Source organism: Paramormyrops kingsleyae, chromosome 23, assembly GCF_048594095.1.
Source record: "Paramormyrops kingsleyae isolate MSU_618 chromosome 23, PKINGS_0.4, whole genome shotgun sequence".
In the NCBI taxonomy this organism is placed as follows: domain Eukaryota; kingdom Metazoa; phylum Chordata; class Actinopteri; order Osteoglossiformes; family Mormyridae; genus Paramormyrops; species Paramormyrops kingsleyae.
Genome location: NC_132819.1, coordinates 6503544 through 6526034, shown reverse-complemented (window position 1 = coordinate 6526034; position 22491 = coordinate 6503544). Strand labels below are relative to the sequence as shown.

Sequence of the window (22491 nt, the reverse complement as noted above, 5' to 3'; positions counted from 1 at the left end):
TGAGTAAGGGGACCTGTCATTTATATGGACCCTTCCCAGGTGGAGTGCCCAACCTCCCATACACCCCCCCCCCCCCACAGCTACCCCCCCAGACCCACACCTGCACTGCAGCAGATGTGTTTAAGCAATGTGGCCATTAGTTAAAGCTCTGTGTGGGCTGCTTGCCAAGCTGGGGGTCATGTTGTGTTAGTCAGGGGTCTGTAATGGGATCGTATCCCATGGTGCATTGGTGCAGGTGTTCACTGGTAGTGGGCCAGCTACACCATCCTTACACAGATTTTAAATCCCTGAGTGTGGGCAGCATCGCAACCTCCAAAAGTGTCATAAGCAAGTTTTATAAATCCCAGCTTTGGAACACTATTTTAGTGTTAAATTTAAACATATTCAAGTTTGGGCAAATTTAGGGACACTGTGTTCCGTGGAGCGGTGCAGACTCTGCAGGACGCGGTCCAGCGCGACTTGTAATCTGAGCTCTGCCCCGAAAACTGACAGTGACCCAGAGCGTCAGAAAACCCTCCGTCTTGGTACATTATCCTACGATGCAGGGTGTTTGTGCCTGCTCAGGGCCGGCGCTTTTTTTTTCGGAAGGCTTTCGCTCCATCTTTTTGCTGCACGCTGATTTAAACCGGAAATCGGGAAGAAGATACTCTTAGGGAATAAAGCAAATTTGGTACTGAGCAGATAAATCTCCCGTGTACCTACAATTCTGTTACGCGACCGGGTTTCGAAAGAGGCGTGGTCCCAACGGGATCCGACCCCATAACCTGCAGGATAAGAGCCCCTAACTCTTACTTCTGTCATAGTGGCCTGGGATCCTTTTTTTCATTATAGTAACCCTGAGCGAGCAGCACATTTTTCATTAGTGGCTCGATACCTTGCTTTGAAAGTGACCTCTGAGCATTTGTGGCTGGTATTTGGTCAATAAAGCGATTAAGCGAGTTTTGCGTCTGCATTTCACGCTTTCGCGAAAGGCTTATCACAAAGTACCTTTACCTCCACTGTTTTTTTTTCCCTTCCGCCACAAAAAATTGCTGTGTGGTTTTCTGCTGTTAAAGTCCTTTTGCTCCATTGACTACATAAAGGTCGCTGTGTTGACAAGCAGAGAACCGAAGTCGACGCTTTAGAGAGAAATGTAGTAATGGGTTTTGGAGAGCTGTGGTAAGAATAGTTCTGTCGTGATGATAGTATTTGGTCTCTGGGAACAATGAAAAATACATATTAGCATTTGTGCAAGTGTACACTGAGACAGAGACCCTTATCACGTCTAACACAAACATACGCAGTCATGCTCACTTTCATATTACATCATAGAATAACCTCACACACTCACGCATTGACGCACAACACAGCAAAGCTGTCACGCACGTACACACGCGGTCCGGGAATTCTTAATAATTCATCCATTTATTAATTGTCTGTTTGACTTTTCGAGATGAGGTCCGTGGCGCATATTAATAACGTCATTAATATATTTGTTTTTGTTATCGCTGTCATGGCTGTTGACTCGCATTAGGCAGAGCCTCCCGTAGACAGAAATAGCTCATTACCATGATCTGGGAAACAGCTTCCGTATCCGTGAGCACCTCCCATTACACGGATCCCTCGGAGAAAAATGGGAAGGGGAAATCTGTGAAGGTGTGCCCCTCTCGTGTGATAAATGAAAGGAAGACCTAGTCATGTCGTCTGGGGTACATGTTTTCAGCTGCTCGACACAGCAGTGTATGTGTATCAATGGCCCCCTAACCCCCTCCATTTTGTGCAAGTGCCAAGATAAATTTCTCCTTTGGGTGCTGTAAACGATTTGTTTACTTTGGCCTTATATTACCATGTCAGTGGGAACTGGGGCCAGCCTCGAATCAAGTTAGAATATTGAATTGAATTTGCTTTGCAAGGCGATGACTTTTCAAGATGACTTAAAAAATCGCTTTTATCATTTATTTGAAAAACAATATTAAGCCCCAAAAAAACACACACACAAACATAAGAAATGCACGTGGTTTCATTTTGAGCAATTTTTTGTTTTGTGGATGTTTCTAGAGCCTCCTGTCGCTCTGCTGAAACGGCTCCACTGGAATTCCATAGCAGATGGAATTAAAATGACTTCCCCACATTCAACCCTGGGTTTCCCCAAGTGTTCGGGACGCCCACACAGTTTTAAATACCTTTGGGAGTTTAATTGTAAGTGGCCTGTTGGCCGTTTGTCCGTTCTCCATTGGTTGGCTCGCTTTCCAGGGAGGGGCCAGTCGAATCACATGCGAGGCCCTAAGGAAGCTTTGCCATTGACCACTGCCACACACCCCCCCCCGCCCTTTTACTTTCCGGGAGGGGAGGGGAGGGCGGGTATTTGCTAAATCAGCTCCCCTTCTGAAGTGGAGCCTCTGGGCAATTGCCCATCTTCCCCCCAGCCAGGATTTTACCCCTTTGTCCCAGAGCGGGCACAGACAGCAGAGTTGTATAAATGAAAGGTCCCACAGTCAAGTCTTCAGCTCCCGCGCACCTCCTGTCGTCCTCGTGAAGTGAGGGAGGGGCTGTTCTTAATCTCGGGAGCTCGAGGGCCAGATGGTCATCACTGCAATACATTCGTGACATTGTCACCCTTCTCCTTTCCAGGTTCCCGAGGGTGGCCAGTAACTAGGATCCCTCATGTAAAAACCAGTGGAGGGAAACGTAAGAGAAGCCAAGCCATTCCTACCAGCGACATGGAGAACATTTTCCAGATGGCAAGGCAGTGAGTACCCCTGACGGCCCGCGGACTGCAAACTTTAATCCTGCAAATGTGCGCTGCGTCTGTAATAAGGTCCTTCTGTCTCCTGTACTCGATTATGCCACACCAGCCTAGCCTCACACCCCTCAAAAAAAGCTCAAAGCCTCTTTTTTCTTTCAGCTCTCTCTCGCTCTTTTTCACTGACGGTTTATTTGATCTCTAAATCTTCACTGTATATTTCAGAGCAGCATAACTTTCCAAAAAACTCACCAATGTAAAACGGGTCTTCTTGCATCAAATCATCAATATGTCATTTCTGGCATAAAAAGTAGCTATAAATGTAATAGATGATTTATTTTTTAATCCGTTGCCTTGTGAACACAAGGTTCTTCTGGGAGGGTAACAGGCATAGTTGTACTGGATAAAGGACTGGAAGAAATTGTATTTCTGTCACCAATGCTGGACACGGACTAAATTTCAGCACCTGTTATTACAAATGTGAAAGACATGAGATGTTAGGCCAAGAGATTGCACTTGTCTTTCCACCAGGTGTAACAGTTTTGGGTATAACATGTGAACCATTGCTGAGTCTGATCAGGAACAGCCCCAGGAGTTACAAGGTACTGATCAGGGGCATGAGAATCTTCATTCGAGGAGCAGGAAGTTGAATGACGTTGTAGGAAATGCCCGAATGGAGGTGTGGCAGAGGTCAAATATGCTGGATATGCATTGTAGGGTTGGCCACTGATTTTCATTTCAGTCTGATGCCAAATATTTCAATACCAATTCCTACAATTGCTATTCATTTTGCTGAGCATGCTTGCTGAGCAGGGCGTGTGTGTTGGTGCGGACAGTAAAACATTCCATTTTCCCAGTATCTGCGCCCCCTCACCCTCGCCCCCTCCCGAGGCCCCTCACCCTCGCCCCCTCCCGAGGCCCCTCACCCTCGCCCCCTCCCGAGGCCCCTCCCGAGGCCCTGCCTAATAGTAGCATTTAAATTACCAGGCAAATAAAGTCGATATTTGGACATTAGAATCAACTCTCAAAAATTAAAAAAAATGCCTGAAACAATCAATATTTCAGTATGTATCTGCATATCCTTTAATGCGAACCACTGTCAAGAAGTGCTGTGGTCCTTTCAAGTAAAGTAAACGTGTTTAATGTGAAAAGTTGCTCATCACAAACTCAAAGCACTAACCTAGAAGGCCTCGTTGGTGTCACACAGACCGGGAGCAGCGCCGGGGGCTCGAGTGTGCTGCTGTTTGCTTCAGAGGCCGGCGACCGCCAGGTCAGGGAGTGTCGCGGTGCTGTCTGCTTCAGAGGCCGGCGACCGCCAGGTCAGGGAGTGTCGCGGTGCTGTCTGCTTCAGAGGCCGGCGACCGCCAGGCCTCGTAGTGTCGCGGTGCTATCTGCTTCAGAGGCCGGTGACCGCCAGGCCTCGGAGTGTCGCGGTGCTGTCTGCTTCAGAGGCCGGTGACCGCCAGGCCTCGTAGTGTCGCGGTGCTGTCAACTTCAGAGGCCGGTGACCGCCAGGCCAGGGAGTGTCGTGGTGCTGTCAGCTTCAGAGGCCGGTGACCGCCAGGCCTCGGAGTGTCGTGGTGCTGTCTGCTTCAGAGGCCGGTGACCGCCAGGCCTCGGAGTGTCGTGGTGCTGTCAGCTTCAGAGGCCGGTGACCGCCAGGCCTCGGAGTGTCGTGGTGCTGTCTGCTTCAGAGGCCGGTGACCGCCAGGCCTCGGAGTGTCGTGGTGCTGTCTGCTTCAGAGGCCGGTGACCGCCAGGCCTCGGAGTGTCGCGGTGCTGTCTGCTTCAGAGGCCGGTGACTGGCAGGCCTCGGAGTGTCGTGGTGCTGTCTGCTTCAGAGGCCGGCGACAGCCAGGCCAGGGAGTGTTGCTGAAGTGCGGAGATGAAGGCTGGCCCATTGACGCCTGCTGAGAGCTCCTGTTCATCTCTCGCACCGAGTGGGCCTGCGGCGCATTCCACGGCCTCTTGTCGTCCTCTCCTTTAGAAACGCGATTATCCAGGCCTCATCTCTCGCATCGCCCTGCGGCCTCCAGACCCCACCGACTCCCTCGACTGCCCTAAAAGGTCTCACCCGCCTTGCTGATCCGTCCTCCAAAAAAAAAAAACAATTGGCGAGTAGACAGAATTTCAAAATAAAAGGGCGGTTCTGGCTCCAGCCAATAGCCCCCAAGCAGGTCACATGGTCATGCACTGCGGGTGCTTTAATGGGCACCCTGACATCATTGTGGACACCGCGAGTCAGTCTAATTGGCTCAAATGGCTGGACGCTTCTTACAGCATCAGCAGTATTACTGGCTCTACTTCCCAGAATGGAGCTTCCCAGGAGGGGTGGTTGGATGAAAAAGGTCGCAGGAACAGCCACTCTGGTCAGTCGGACGCCTTATAATGTCTTATTTTTTCGCATTTCCCATCCTTCTTTACCTCTAATGAACCTCGAGCATCACCGTACCTCGATCGGCTCCTTGTGGCTCGAAACTTCCCACAGTAGGCTTGACAGCAGCCATGTTGAGATGTTGGGTCGCAACACTATTGCCCACAGCAACAGAGGTTAATTACCCAGAATGTTGTATTAGCGACACAGTCTAATGGCTCTTAGTCATGTATAAAGAGCTCATTATAATGACAAGAGCACCCAGGCACTAAAGCCCCCCAATGCTAGTGCCTGTGACCTTTTTTTAGCGAGGCGCTAAACCGGTCGTTGTTTCACAAGTTTGTCTAGCAGGCATCGCGTAGCTGTCACTGCGTCACTGCATACGAGGTGAACTCTGCATACACTATAACTGGGATCATTTGTTGAATGATGCAAGAACGCAGCTGTTTTGCGTAACGATTGTCAGCATTCGGAAACAGTGCCAAAGCAGCCCCAATGACAGAAGCTGCTGGGGTTTGTGTATCCCTCTGATTGGACAACAGTGACTCCGGCCGTCACCATGGTGCTGAAGAGGGAAAGTGTGACGTCGAGACATAACTCTAATGGCAGGCCATCTTTGACTCATTTGTTGATCTGAGGCAGCTTGGGAGGGACACTGTGGTGTCTTCTCAAGCTTGGAATGAAAGAGAGCTGTGGATGTTCTCCCACGCTATTGGGGGCCTTGGTGGACCCAGCTAATTAGGGGATCGTCTGCATTCATCTCGTTCTGCCTACTTGTACAAATTTGGTATTTTTTTGCTTACTTGTAAATACTCTATATTGCTGGCTGGCAGTGACTCTTTATGGCTGGCTGTTACTGCTTTATGTTATGGTATATTTGTAATTCACTTAATTGCTTTTTGATGTGACCAGTTACACCAAATCAGATTCCTTGTACTCGGGTTGTATATAGCAAATGCACATCATTCTGGTTCTGGATTCTGAATTTCTACATCCCTGGGGTCCTCACACATAATCCAGTGTAGGCCCCCACTCCCTGCCCTGGGGTAGGCAGTGGGGAGGGTGGGAGCGCGCTGAGGCGTATGGCAACCCTTTATCCCATCCTCCAACTAATGATGAATGACCAGACAGATGAAATCTAATAACTGTAACTGTAGGAGTTCACTGCGGTTAATTCGCGCGCCGATGGGAGTCTATTCACTTAGCAGCTATCATGAACCCCTGCCCTGGCTCGCTCAGGAGCCTAATTCACTTAAATTGCAGCTTTCATTCATAAGGAGGGAAGACATGGATGTATTTCTTTATTCCTGGGACAGAGAATTCATATGGTTTTGGGATCCTTTTCAAACTTTGCAGACTGGTTGTATGGGTGAAGGTCAGGAACTGATGAAATTGTTATACATTAAGAGAACTATTAATACTCTTATTTACAGAGTTAGCAACGCTATCCAAATTGCGCTGAAACCGAAGCAGCGCCCTTTAGTGGTGACAAAGAGAAGGACAGGTTGAGATGGAGATCTGGAGAATCTGATTACATTGAGAGAAGCCACACAAAGTTGGGCTTTTAATACAGATTTTTTTGAGAGGTGGTGAGTGTGTAGGGGGAGAACGGATTCGGTGTGGGGGGGCGGGAGGTGGCATCTGGGGGATACATGGTTGTCGTTCTGACAGCATCTAGCTTTATCTAGTTAGTGTAATGTTTTGTATTCTTGCTTTACATGAGGCTGTGGATCCTCTGACTTCGGGGGAGAATTACGTTGCTAGAAGATCAAAGGCCACAACCAGGCTGTTTAGTATCAAAACCAAAGCGAGACGTTCTGGGAGATACTGGCAGACTGAGGCAAGTGTTAGAAGACAAACTTTTACTGTTATGCCGTTCATTGGTTTCACTGCTCCACGGTCATGTAATATGAATGTTAGTTCAGTATCCAGTTCATTAAGCGTACCTGCTCATCAATGCAAACAGCCAGCCCCTTTGAACAGTCAGTCATGTGACTAAATCATGTGACTACAGCTGAATATGCACAGCATGCAGACAGAGCAGACAGAGGAAGTTTGGTTATTGTGAGGTTAAACGTTAGAAGTTGTGTGTGCTTTTGAATGTGATGTGATTGTTGATGTCAGACGTGATGGTTCCAACATCAGTGACTCAGCCATCCTCCTGGGACATCCGCAAACTACCGTGTCTAAAATATACAGAGAAATGGCATGATGGACAGATCTAATCCAGTAACTGGCATTTCTCTGCTGGAAAATGTCTTGCTAATGAATGAGATCAGACGAGAATGGCCAGACTCGTTAAAGCTAATGCGGAGGCTGCAAGTGCGAAAGAAACAGTTTGGTACTACAGTGATCTGAACAAGCAGCTCATCCATCCTTGAAGGAGTTCTGGAGGCAAAAGTGGGTCCAAACCCAATTCTAGCTAAGTGTACCTAATAAAGCGTCCGCAGTAAGTCAGGAGTATGATTTATTACCCAAATGAACAGAAAGACATTAGTGTCGTACTGTGATGTTGTTCATTATCTCTTCAGTGACCTTTGTCTTGGTGTTAAAGTCCCTGAATATTTAAGCAAGCGCGAGACCTGGCTTTGTCACCGGCAAGTGACACACAGAACATCGCCGGTGATGAATTATGACGTGGAGACGCTATACGGGGGCCGGGAAGAGGGACGCGCTTGGTGGGAACCACAGGTGACAGGTGCATCAGGGAGAGGAGGCGTCGCAGCCAGAGACCAGCTCCAAGGCCCTCACCCATACCAGCAACACTGCACTGCTGCATAGCTGCAAGAGCTGCACAGTTTTACTGAAGTGAAAATGGCAGGTGGTGGGACTAGGAGGTAATGGATCAAGCAAGGAGCTGGTGACTTCACTTTGGTCATCGATTTAGTAGCTGGGAGCCATATATGGTGCTGAGAAAGGTCGCCACGGCAACCTCTCTCCATCCAGAATGGCCGCAGTGTTAGACCACATGATATTAAATTTGACAAAGGTAGATGTGCTCAGGGGTTCATTAATGTGTGGTCTGTGAAGCCCCGCCCATCCAAGCCCTCTCTTAGTCTGTGAACGCACTCTGACCCGCCCCACACTCTTAGCAGGTACAGACTCTGTGCCTATAATCGGATGGTCGCTGGTTTTAGCCTCATGGTCAGCCGAGCGATTTCACCATTGGGCCCTTGAGCGAGGCCCTTAACCGTGGTTTGCTCCAGGGACTGGCTGACCCTGATTACTCAAAAAGAAATGTGTGTCGCTTTGAATAAAATCATCAGCTATGTCAGTGTTTCCCAACCTGGCCCTCGGGGAACCACAGACGGTTCAGGTTCTTCCTGGTACAGGGAGCAAAAATGTGTATGGTCTGCGGGTCTCTAGGGACCGGATTGTGTTGCTTTTTAACAGATATGGCCCGCTTTTGGTACCGTGGCCCATACATCAGACACGCAAGAATTCCGGTTACATGCCCGTCATCCTCTCGGGTCGTAGACTCCAATCTCCCACACATGCAAGAGTCGCCTGAAAGTCTGTCATGTAGGTCTGATTGTCAACAGAGACACGCCATGCTGAAAATGCGTGCGCACAGTGTACCCCCCCGCCCCCCCCGCTATAAAGATAAATGTAGGCATTAGTATGCTTAGTGTCACACTGCAGCTGCAAGCTGGCCTGCCTTAATGTGTCTCCCGTATGTGTTAGTGCCCACTGCATTAGTGCCGTCAATTGTCACTCTCCGGCCAACCAGAATAAAGCCGGTTAGGTCCCCCTGGCGCAGCTGTGAATGAGCTATCCACCAGGGGGCGTGTCAGTGTGGGTGGGCTGGCGCTCAGCAAAGCTGGGGGGATGTGGGGCGGATGACTGGTGCATTGAGACACCCGACAGGAGGAAGCTTTGTCTCACCGCTCTTACGCCTGTTTGAATACCAACCCCCCCCCCCCCCCAAATGCACGCCAATGACTTGACAGCTCCTGACTGAGTAAATTCTTCTTTTCTCAGGTAAATGAAAGGGCCCCAGGGCCGTTCGTGTTGGAAAGACAGCAGACGGCTCGTCGGACACGGCACTGCGACATCTTAAGCGCCACTGTCGTTCGCACTGCTTCAAATAAAACAAAAGCAGAGGGAAACGGGCCGGCAGTATGTCTCTGATGTGCAAACGAAATATACTCCACTGAACAAGGATAGCATTGTTAACTCCGTAAATAAGAGTATTAATAGTTCTCTTAATGTATAAAAATTTAATTCGATTTAAATTTACACTTTAATTTCATTTTCCACCACTTTAAAACATCCATTCATTTCTATGGGCATAACCCTAATCCCAGCAATGACGACCTTAACCTCTACCTAGCACTAACCTTCACCATAAGTAACCTGACAAGATACAAGGCATTTTTAGTTTTTTGATTGCAAAGACTTTTTTTTTTTTTGTGGTCCTCACAACTCAGAATAACAGGTTTTTATCACCTTGTGGGGACATTTGGTCCATGGAATGTAATGTATGCCTGGACCACACACACACACACACATGCACACACACACAAACTCTTACTGCAGTTTGGAGCCACCAATTTAGCCTGAATTATCCATTAGCTGAGGAGGAAAGTGGAGCTCCAGCGGGACCTTCACGGAAATGCCTGCAAAAGCCCCCAAACACTCAGCCAGGTCGCCCACGAGGGAGGGGGGCGGCAGGCTGACCCTGAGGCACCGTAAAGTCCCGGGAGCTTCAGAAATGTTTTTGACATGCTTTTGAGATTTTGAGATGGTTATCCATTAGCCAATGATGTCTTTTGATTTGGTGAGTGACAGGGGAAGGGGCACTCTGATGGCCAATTAGCTTTCAGGTAGGGCCAGTGCCCCTGTGACCCCGCCCCTTTGCCCACCCTGTCTGCCTCCCTGCCCTTTCTCTCTTTCTCCATGTGACTGTCCAATAAACCTTCCTCTTGGACCACATGACACAGCTCAGCTCCAGGACCCTGAGTCAGAAGTGCTTATTAATCACAAACGAGGAATTAATTACCCCCCACCCATGTCATCCCCCTGTTCCCAAACACGGGTGATTTATTCCTGTCTGCTGTCAGAGTTAAAAGAGGACTCCCTTCTGTCCGTCTTCTGTGCCTCACTGTCCCAGCTGTATGGCGTGTGGGCGTGGCGAAACTCTGTCAGCTGGACGCGGGTGGCCAGCATTGTCCTGTGGAATGTCAAGGTGCTGGGGCTCGATAATCGGATGGACACATCCATCATAGCCAGGGTAATCAGATGCAGGCCTGTCACGACGCCGCGAGCCCTGCCGTTCCAGGCCTTCGGTAACGCTGGTAGATGGAGATCCAGTGCTTTGCCAGAGTTTGGGACCTTCAGAGGAGCATTTAAAATGACTTTGACAAACTGCAGCACAGCGGTCGCCTGAAGAACGGGAGGAGCTCCGAGAGCAGCTTGTGTAGGACCGCTTCCACGTTTATTCGCGTTTCAAGATTTATTTGTCACATTCACGATCACACGCTGTATGTCTATGGCATGAAATGCTGGATTGTACTTGAAAGGAGATGTGCGAAGCAAAGGAAAAAAGTAAATAAGAATAAACAATAAGAATAAATAGCAACAAAATAAAAATAAAAGCAGTGCAAAACAGGCAATAAATGATAGGGAGCAGGATATCAGCATTTGCAGAAAGATGCAATGAGGGTGAGGGTTGGCATAAGGTGCATAAAGTTTGCGGATGCTTAGTGATGTCATCTCCTGGGGGAGGAGTCTTTGGACCCGGGTTGGTGGGCCCGAAGTGCTGAGCTCATCAGTTCCTGACCAGTTCACTGTGTGGGCCCTTCATGAGCCTTGACTAGATGCATGGCAGTGAACGAGAATTTTAAAATCGAAAATTCGAAATGGGACTTTCCATACGGTCCCACAGCAATTAGACCGGCAGACTGGGCTAGTTTCATTCAGAGGTAGTAAGAAAGTCCCCAAACCCCCACGGTACCCAAAACATCTCCCTGCAGCTCACAGCCCCCCCATCTACATACATTTCCTGTTTACCCCTGTAAGCCCAGTAAAACCAGGTCTAGGTCCGGTGCCATTGTTTTGGTGGGGCCTCATATGCAGTAAATCAATGTCTCTCAACCCAGTCCTTGGGGACTCCCATACAGTCCATATTTTTGTTCTCTCCCAGCTCCTAACATGCCTGTTCCAGGCAATTGGTGTTCTGTACTGACTACGAGCTGGGAGGGAGCAAAAACATGGAGTGTCTGGAGGTCCCACAGGACTGGGCTGAGCAACATTGTAGTAACGAACCCTCTCAGTTAAGAACATAACTGTGTTAGCAGCATCTGGGAATCTCTAACCTGCTACACACGTGACTGTGAAGGCCGGAAGAGCCCACCCATCTGGGGGAAACAGGCAGGGCGGAAGACCGCCTCTCCCTGCCATCATGGAGGGGGAATAGCTCATTCTAATAAAGGCCGAGGGATGCCGGTGAATGGTATAGCCCGTTACTCTTGGTGTTATTTTCAGCTCTTGGCTGAGTCACCAGAGTGGTTAAGCAGCCACCGACTTCCAGGAATTACTCTCAGAAGACACCCCCCAGCCCTGCGCTGGTGGAAGTGTCCAAATCCTGCCTGACATGTGGCGGCATGTTACCGATTGCCAGCACCTAACGTCCATTACCTACCAACAAGGGGGCTGCTTTACACTCTGGCAGCTGCTCATCCTCATTCACGTATCTCCAACTTGACTTGTTTTTTTTCTACACCAAAGTATAGATATAGAAATGTGAAAGACATTTATAAGTGTAAGCAATATTACTCATTTTCTTGTCACCCTGCTAAGCGGATTTATTCACGGAGCTTCGTTACGATCCTCTCGAAACATCAATTTGTTAATCTTACCCATTCATGCATACTACTCTCTGCGAGAACTCTACCGTGGGGGGGGGCAGGGTGGAAGCAGGGGCGGGGGGTGTTTGGGGTGCCTCTCATTGGCAGAAAGGTCGTCGGCTGCCCTCTCCAGCTGCGGGGGTGCTCTGTGTCTCCCTCCCAGCAAAGGCATTAAGCGCTTCATCGTGTTTCGGCGGCAATGATATTGCGATAACTCTCTGGGGCCGTCATTTTCTCTTTCACTTCACCTTCTGCCGTTTTGTTTTCCGATGCAGGGAAAAGTTGTTTTCCAAGCTACGATTGAGAGGCGAAGTTATGTGTGTGTGTGTGCGTGTGTGTGTGTGTGTGTGTGTGTGTGTGTGTGTGTGCGTGTGTGTGTGTGTGTCTACGCTAGCATGACCATCCGGAATGGGCTAGTCCGCCTCCCCCCCCATGGAGATCACAGAAACAGCAACAGCTGATCCCACACCCCCAGACAGCTACATGGGGAGAAAGGTCTCTCTCTCATACACACACACACTCACACACCTGCGCAAAAATGCACACACAGGCTTCTTTAATATGTAGTGGTAATACGTCTATTGTACACCTAAGTAGTACCAGCTGGGACCCACTTTTCCATCCACAATGGCTTTAACGATTAAGGCCATTCTGCACACCTTTGTGGTACTGAACTGTTATTTTTGCAGTTGTGGCTTCCCTAAGCTTTGCCGAGTCTAGCCATTCTCATCTGACCTCCCTCATTAACAAGGTGTTTTCAGACACTCAAATGCCGTTTACTGGATTCGTTTCTCCCTAAACATTAGATGCCAAAGCGTGTAAAAAATGTTTCTGAGAATCGCAACACGTTCAAAATAACTTTGGACACACATCTTAGTCACACAGTGAACAAACCTCCTGACCCTGTGCATGTGCTCTATGTATTGACTTGCAGCCACATGATTGGCTGTTTGGAGGTAAACGTACCTAATAAACTGGCCAATGAGTGCATACCTATTTTCCCTACAACACAGCTAAACATATGCACATAGACAAATGTATATACATGCCCTTATAAACACATACACACCCACACAAACTTGGGGGGGCATATGCAGCAGAGTCACTCTGCACGTGTTTTGCCTGTGCAGGTGCATAAACACCTGACAGCACTGTAACTAAAGTCACTCACATCGTTGGACAAATGCTGCCTTTCCCGCTAAGCGAGTGAAACGGAGCCTTAAACATTGCCCTATAGCCCAGCAGCGGTGATGTGCAATCTGCTCTGCTCTTAGGCGGTGATGTGCAATCTGCTCTGCTCTTAGGCATCACCTAGTACTTGGGATCAAAACAAGTGCACCAATCCACATTCCAGAGCCGCTTATCCAGTACAGGACCATGGAGAGCTTGGAGCCCTGGATGGTGTGTGAGGTAGGGATGGACACAGGATGCAGGGCCATTACAGGGCACACACACACACACACATACTCACATACACACACACACACTCACACACACTCACACACACTCACACACAGACAAAGGGGGGATTTAAAGACACAACTTAGCCCTGCATCCATATGACACAGGATGCAGGGCCATTACAGGGCACACACACACACACACACTCACATACACACACACACACTCACACACAGACAAAGGGGGGATTTAAAGACACAACTTAGCTTAACCGCATGTTTTTGGACTGCAGGAGGAAACCTGCAGATTTATTTATTTATCAGGCACTTTTATCCAAAACGACATACAACCGAGAAAGGAAGGTCGGCTAGTCACGGGGGCCAACGGTGAAATCACTCTGCCGACCACAAGATCCGAACCGGCAACCTTCTGATCACAAACCCAACATCCTAATGTTCTGAGTCACACACTCCAAACTGCAAGCCCTCTAGGTATGAAGTATAGTGCTACCCACTGATTTGAACAATAGTAGAAAGCTCTTGTTGAGCAAAAAAGGTTTCGGACTGCAGCCCACAGATGCTCCTTCATTCTTTGCTATTGAGCTCCTCTCCCATATCTGCACTGCTGTGCCTTCCTCACTGTACCTTATCATTTAATTCACGTCATTTGAGTTTTGTTTTTCTTCCCTCCCTAGCAGTGAATGTAATTTCAAATCAGAAATGGAGGTGGGGTCTGGCCCTGCCTGTGACTGATAAGGCGACCAGGGGAGCCGGTATGGTGTCCTGCTTTAACGTCTGGCTCTCCTGCCTGTCATGAACGATTTGGTCTCACCGGCCAAAGTTTGCTTGGCCGGAACAAGGAAACTTGTCCCTTTGCCCCCCTGACCTCCTGGTGCCCACACGGGTCACAGAGAGGGCTGATTATCTGGAACTTACACATGGCCTTGATCTTGTCTTCCATCTTCCCGGGCATATACTGGCCCTAGCTGAAAGCTGATTGGTTCCTGGAGTACCCCCTGCTCTGTCACTCAGTGATCCAAAGCACGTCATTGGCTAATGATAAGATTGGCCCTTCTGTATGAATTTTGGTCCCTCTTATGCCCCCACCATAAAATATTCTAGAATCGCCCCATCTTGTCCTCAATCTATCATCCCCCTCTGATCCCTCCACTTCCAGGACAACAACAGAAGTTCTTCTGCCGTCATTAAGCGCCATTATGAAGCCGGCAAAGGCATTAATTACTTTAACAGCATGATACAATGGATACAAGGATTATCAAGTCTTCATATCCCTTCCAGAATACTTCCCATTTTCTTCCTCTTGCTATCTTCTCCCTCTGTCTCCCTCAGTCTGTCCCTGTCTCCCGCTCATCCCCCCTCTCTGCAGTCATTCCCCGTCCTCCATCCGTCGTGCTCCTGGATGTGTGAGATTCGGCCGCCGCCGCGCACACTGTTCCCGTCAAAGCGGCGACTCCCGGGCCGATCTGAGAAATAATGAGTTCGACTCAGTGTGGGAGCCAGTGTCACCCCTTTCCAGCTCCTGCTAGGCCACAGACGTGCGAAAACGTGTGAAAACGTGACAAAACGTGAAAGGGCAGAGGCAGGGGGTGGGGGGGGGGGTTACTTTGCGGCAGAGTGATTCAGAGATGACGGCAATGCATCCCAGTTTCTAAGGGGTCTCTGGAACAGACAGGAAATTAGCGCATCTTTAATCGCATTAGTGTCTCCTCCATTGGGGTCCGCTACAAGGAAGGTGGGGGGTAGGGGGGGGGGTGTATATTCCCAGGCCTGGTTGCGGGAGTCAGGCAGAGAGAGGTGTGAAACATCGTGTCGCACTCCAGGTGTGTTTCAGAATCCCTATTCACAGTGCACACTGTCGCATCCCCATGACAGGAGCTTCAATGGGGCACAGACTTCACACCGCAGGGGTGTGCCCCCCCCCCCGCCCCCCCTCACCAAGCCAACCACTCCAGCAAATGGGCAAAAGGCCCAGTAAGCCAACAAGCATAGTATTGTACTAATAAAACAAAAGGCACAGGTTCCAATAACCAGATGTGCACATAACATGTAAGCTGTCCTTGTGCTATAAGATGCTTTGAATTAAAGTGTCTGATAAATAGCACCCCCCCCCCCCACCCAAAAGCAGGGACTTCTTCATCTCCCCCCCCCCCCCCCCATTTCGGACTGAATCTCGAAAACGAATCAATGTCAAAATGGAGCGATGTCTAAGACCGCTGCGGAGGAGAAGAGGGAAGACAAAGTGAAGAGGCAGGCATGAGGCACCGCAAGTCGCCCATTAATAATGCATGAATCGCATATGTCCTGCTCTGTAAACTAGATCACCAACTGTGGCCGTTGGATCATGTGACATTGGGGGCTCCCCCCGGGGGCTGCCGGGCCTTGGCTTTGACCGGCGCAATGGGAGAGCGCACCCTGCTGTCCTCAAGGCTGCCCAGAGCGGGGAGGCGTGTGTGTGTGTGTTTATGTTTGTGTGTGTGTGTGTGTGTGTGTGTGTGTGTGGTTAGGGCAGTGACAGCAGGAAACCTCCTACCACTTCGGTCGGTGTGGCCGGCTTTGAAGATGATTGCATATTGCTTGGCTTTCGGCGAACAAAGTGACAGGAGTACAGTCAGGCAAAGTGACGCCCGCTTAGGCACGGAATGTACCACCAGCTAGCAGTGGGGGAGGTCTCGTACCCATTAACATGCCGATGCTTTTTCATCACACTGTCACTCGCTCTCTATGGAATGACTTTTTTTGACAGATGTACCCTTTTCTAAAGCTGCAGAGTTTACCAAAGAAATCTGTGCGCCTCACTCGAGGATACGACTTGGGATTGAAAGCGGCAATCTTCAGCCACAAACCTGTGCCTACCTGCTGTGTATGGACGTGGGAGAGGCCACGGCCCAGTGCTTAAAACTGTCTCCTTACCCCCCCTAAACCTGTCTAACCTTGTCCCCATGCTTCCCCAGTGATCATCCCGGTTTTTAGTGAAGCGCTGCTTTTAAATGGCCCTTATCAGGGCCAGTTCTATGGGGGCTTAAGAGATGCCATACTTCATACAGAGGTGCCAGCCTTGTCATTATCCAATGACATGTTTTGAATCGGTGAGTGACAGAGGAGGGGACTGATTGGGGGCCAATCAGCTTTCAATTGGGGCCAGTGCCCCTATGGCCCCGCCCCCGTATACACCCCTGGCCCATAGTGTGTGGTCATGTTATTGTGTTTGGTCTGTGATTAACTGACATCCCTAAGTCCCCTGGCCGGTCTGTGCTGGATGGATAAATGGATAAATGGTTGCAGATGATGGTTTGCCTGGAGGGCTTATACTAGAGAGGCAATGGTTTAAAAGAGCCTTGGTTCCTCTCCGCAGTCTGACCCTCATCCTCAGGGTCACGCACACATTAGTCCACATGCACAGAAACGCTTTTCCTTATCAAAAGCTTTTTTCAGTGTTGACCACGATCATTTATTCTGCCACTATGGTTTTCACATGCTCCATTGCTCTTTGCAATATTTTCATAAAAATTGAATTTCCTCGTGCTCTCATAAAATCTGAATTTCATCTGGCTGCCGGAAGGCCATTGAAAATCAGAGTAAATAACCTCACAGAAACTATCCCGAGAGACAATGATGCAGAGTTAGCTATCACAAAACGTTCCAGATTCCTGTTTCGAAGGCCTGAAACCCTCTGGGCTGGTGCGTCTCACGTAGCCTGCGATCCGGACTGCAGCAGAGGCGTCGATCGTCAAAACCCAAGACAAAGATACCCAACGTGATCTCTGCATCTTTCACAACTAAGTTTAGCAGCCAGAGTATTCCTGTGACATCTAATTCCTAGGACAGCAGTGAACGTCATTAGTTAAGCTCATTTTTTTTCCCTTTACCCATCATGAGACAGAGGAAAGGAAAAGAAAATTAAATATAATTCAGACAAGTCGCTGTGCAAAACAGGAAAACATATCAGACCAAACCTCCTGGCATTTGACGCTAATTGCACATCTGTGTCTTTATATACAGTATATGCTGTCTGGCTCATGCACAAAGAACCTCTCTCCCATCACTAAGGATGGGATTCAGCTTCCAGCAGAAGACAGAGGAGGTCAAACGCAGCCTGACTGATGAGAAAGAACGAGCCAATGGGCTCGCGGCAGGCTCAGTTTTGCACGTTTTGATTGGAGAGGAGCAGACAAAGGAAAGTCACCATTGGAGTGCTTGCTAGCGTCATGAGGTGCAATGGCACTAACTACAAGGAGTCCATTTGGGCTCCTCTGTTCCCACAGAAAAATAAAACCTGTGCCTTTCCATGGGTAAAATGTCGCTCATTACTTCCTTGACGTAGTTCAGCACAGGCGGCGTCGGTCTCCCTCTCCACCGATGTCATTCTCATGTGTGTTGTCATGTGGAGTCAATAAATCCGTAACAAATTACAAAATGGAAGTACCTCAGATTTAAAGTTCCAAAGGACGCAAATGTCTCCTACTGCTAGTTATTTTCTGCTTTATTGCGTTTCCTACCCTGCTGCAAGAGATTATTAACACTGCAGAACATGTGTTTTTTTTTCTACTGGATGGATTTACGTGAAACGACACATTGACACGATGCCTTGGGGGATATCTACCACTTGGGCCCGTCTCAGTGTCCTAAGCTCTGAGTAAGATGTGGCGAAACGGTGCCTTTCTGAAGGGGAGGCTAGGCTATTGTGTCAGATGTTATATCTCCCAAACTGTGTTTTTCGTCGGCTGAGTGGAGAATTCCTCCCAGCAAAACAGATCCCTCTCTTTGTAGGTTGACTTGTTGATGAATTCTCCCAATAGCCGATGGTCGCAATTAAAACTGGAGCCCCGGTGATTAAACAGACCGCTTCGTTTACGCAGAGGGAGTCACATTCTAGCGATGCTCTTTAAAAGTCGCGAAATGAGCCGTGGAGAGGCGGCAGCCTCTGTGCCTGAGAGGGGAAGGCATCGGGAGTCCATCTTCTCTCTCACTCGCAGCTTAATGAGTCCTTGCTGAAGGAATCCGGGTTTAAAGTCATATTAAATTGGGGAAAAACATAAATTATAGATAGATAAATAACTGCACGTCCAGAGCTGGGGATCCCTAAGAAACGCTCTGCAGCAGATCAATTAAGAGCTAAGGTTTGCCGGCGGCTATAACGAGCGTCACGAAGCAGTCAGACGCCCGGCGGAAAAGTGCCGGACCAAGAGCCGCGTGAATCACAAAAAAGTCAACTTCCTTTGATTGATCATCAGTTTTTAAAAAACTTAAACTAAAGCTGTGAGTCATTACAATAAACTCAGCATGTAGCAGCCTGGAGATCGATGGTGCACTTCATCTGTCCTCAAACTGTAACCCACATTGCAAATGCTGTCGGGCTGCAGAGACGTGCGAGCGGTCGCTGTGCATGTGGGCGCCTTTTCCCCCGGAAAGTGTTTATACTGCTGCAATCAGCAGAGGGTAATATCATTATTATTGTGATTGCGATTAATTAGATTATTTTGAGTGAGCTCTGACGAGCTGTTCCTTCTGATTAGAGATGGCGTCTCTGTGAAAGGCAGATCTGAGGGGTTGGGGGTTGCTCTGACTCACACGGGCCCCCCTCGATGCATTTTTTCCCGCTCGGAGAATTGCTTTTGGCGTGATCCGTGCCGATGACAAGCCACGGCAAAGGAGCCTCCTGGAGATAAGTGTGTTCTGGACAGCTGTCACAGTGGGTTTGGGTCACCTCATATACCGGAGGCAATCAGAACAAGCCCCCCTGCCACCAAAATCCCCCCCAAGACACACGCACACACACACACACACCTACTGGGAAACCATGCCAGACCTTTTAGCTATTTTAAGCTAAAGCAGAACGTGTGACATTACAGTTTTCACTTTAAATCATCATAATGGTGTAGGGATTAATTAATGTCATTTGCTATGGAATGAAATGAATTAAATGAGGCACATTTATATATATCTGTCGATTTTCCTTACTGCTTATCCAGTACAATGTCACGGTGAGACTGTGAAACTGTAGCTAATCCCAGAGAGAATTTTAGTGGAAACACGAGAAGTGAGGTGTGGATTTAATTCTGCAGTGAGTTGGGCAGCTGTGGTTCTATATTTTTTGTATACAGTCCAGGTTAGGGCCCAGACATCCCTGTCAGACAGCTTCCTCTTGCATCCACAGTTACTCCTGTTGGATGTGGTCCATTGTTCATGGTGGTATGCAGACATTACCCTGGATACCGTGGCTCTCTACACCACAAAGACTCGCTGTCCTGGTCACACCAACAATTTGTTTTATTTTGAACTCTGATATGTCTCGAATTATGTTGTGTGGATTGCAGTATTTTATGTACAACTGCTCTGCTAATTCAGCTCTTACTGGTGGAATGGGCAATCAGTGAAGACTAGCCATAGGCACACTAATGAACAGCGGTTTCCATTTCATTGTCCAACCCGTCTGTATTCTCTGTTGCTTTGATTTAAAAGCTGCTTTTGTATATATTGACAGTTTTACTGAAGACATGTAGTTACGCTAAATATATTTTTCTATGTGGCCCATGTCTCCAAGATTTAGTGCCATGTGAATTTCTGAGCCATTAATTCCAGCGGTTAATTTTCCTTGTCCGTGAAAGCAAAATATTCGTAACCATTCACGGAACATTTCCTTTAGACCTAATTCGATACAGTTTACTAGTATTGATCCAGTTAACAGCTAGTGGATTAATCTCACTAATAAATCAAGTTTCTTTGAGACACACACATACAATACTGTGCAGAAGTCTTAGGCAGTCAAAGAACATGATGTCCAAATGATCTTCATGTCGGTGCAAAACTATGATGCCTGTATGCCTGTCGAAGTACCGTTTCAAAACCTTCGCTAACGTCACCCCAGACTTTGCAGCAACCGTCCAAAGCATTTATGAATTTTTTGACTCACACTTCGTATGGCAAATCAATACCTCATTGATTTTTTTTAACTAAACTAATTAATCATTTCAGTGAGCTGGCAGTAAATGTAACAAATACATGTAATGGCTGAGGTGCCCCTAAGGAAAGGTTTGGGAACTGAAGCTGTGCTCATTTAGTCATGCATTAAAATGTCTGTGACTTTTTGGAGAAAAGAAAAAATTCCTGTTACTCTTATTTAGTTTACATATGTTTTAATGGTAAAATGTGTTTTTTTGTTCTGAACACATATATAATCACTACCCAGAAAAATAGCTGTGAGCATTTCCTTTGACTGCCTCAGACTTTGGTACAGCACTGCATATATGGTAACGAGTAAAGCTTGGAGTCTGAGTCACTCCTGCCAAGTTGCTCTTCAGCTACATTGTAAGGTTGGGTTAAGAGCCCAGTGAGGATGTGATTCTTCTGCCGAAGATGGGATTGGAGCTAACAGCCTTCTGATTATAGGCACAGAGACCTAACCCACTGAGCCACACGACGCCCCCCCTTTGGTGTAAATACTGGAAACAAATGCTTTTGGGAAGACGCATCCACCCCGCTCTCTTTTTGCTGGGGGAGCGTCCACCCCGCTCTCTTTTTGCTGGGGGAGCGTCCACCCCGCTCTCTTTTTGCTGGGGGAGTGTCACTTTCACGCAGCCTTTTTATGCACATTAGTGGCTTTTTCCAATTTTCCCGCATCACTTTCATGTCCGTCCTCCACCAGCGATACCCGGGCAGCCAACCAATCGTCCGCCGGTGTCCTTGGACACGCTGGAGTCCCGCTGTGGCGCTGAGAGGGCCTGAACGAATCGTCCAATCACAGGCCTGGTGACCCGGCCTGTTTTCATTGAGATATGAAGGCCGCAGGTTCGACATGGTGTGTGGTGCAGTGGGTTAGGCTGCTGCCATTGTGCTCAGAAGGTCGCTGGTTCAGATTCAGAAGTCTGATTTTTCGTAATTGGGCTCCTCAGCAAGGTCTTTAACCTCCAGCTGCTCCAGGGACTGTCTGACCCTGCTACCAATTATATGCTCTTTGGATGGAAGTTTGTTCTAAACAAATAAGTTGTAATTCAAGCTTCCTGTCACTGTGCTGTTCGAAAGAGTGCGACAGAAACCGATATGCTGCCTGCCTTCTGCTGAAGAAATGGCCGTCTTTTCATTACACCTGTTTTTCTTAAGTTTGCAGACAATTGATGTATCAGTTTGATGTATTACTCAGTAAACTCCAATGAGGTCAGCGCCGGCCCAATTCCGGGTAATGAATTAGGAGTCACTGGCCAGCATGCTGAGCCCGGGGATGCTGTTCTGGACGCTGTCCACTCGGGACTCTACGGCAGCGTCCACCTTCTGATGGCTCAGTGAGGGTGCGGCTGGGCTGCACCGCCGGGTTAATCACAGGCAAGCTCAGATGCCCCCTCCCCCCCCGCCCGATACTCCCCCATCTCACCTTTACCTTTGCATGCGGTTCAGTCCCAGTCCTCCGTGTTACCGCATCGAGAGGGGGCTGATGCAGATATACCCTCAAACTATCCATCCATCCATTTTCCAAACCGCTTAACCATCTGGTCATGGGGATACCCTCAAACTAAAAAAAATTATAATAATAAAAATAATAGTAAAATGTGGTGCAGAGAGGTTATTATTATTCACTTATAGATGCTTTTATCCAATGCAGCTTACATTTTAGAAGTCAGTCAGTCCCTGGAACAATCTGGCAGTTTGGGAAGCTTAAAACTTGAAAAATGACCAGCATACCAGCACCAAAACACGCTGGAATTGCGATACCAGCATATGTTGTCTTCTGGTGCTGGTATGCTGGCAATTTTTTCAGCAGGGTAACTGAGAAAAATAGTTAAGTTAGCTGCGTTGCTAATTGTATTTAGCTTCTTCCCAACACTGCAATTTGGGGTTAAGAGGGACACAATATGAAACCACTTTGCCAAGCATAGGTTTTGAACCAGCAACCTCCTGAGGCCAGGTGTAATGTCCTAAACTAGTGAGCCACACAGCATCCCTCAGGTCCCAGATGCAGGAATATTTAATCAGGACCTTCATAGTACATACTGGAAAATCTTTCGCATTTTACGCAAACATGTATAATGCTTTGAGTTTTCACTTTATTATTTAAGTGCATAATTGGCATTTGAACTGGATGTCAGTCATGGCGCCTGGATATCCGGAGGCCGGATTGTGTGGAGGAGGAGTTGA

General features: G+C 48.2%; 1 protein-coding gene across 2 annotated transcripts in view; it reads left to right on the top strand.

Moving 5' to 3' along the window:
• The window catches only part of dlgap3 (discs, large (Drosophila) homolog-associated protein 3), a 101567-nt gene that overhangs the window by 49942 nt on the left and 29134 nt on the right, over positions 1-22491 (top strand). For both annotated transcript variants that reach the window (XM_023831952.2, XM_023831953.2), the window contains exon 2: positions 2611-2728. The gene's annotated coding sequence lies outside the window, so the exon portion shown is untranslated. The remainder of the gene's footprint in view (positions 1-2610; positions 2729-22491) is intronic.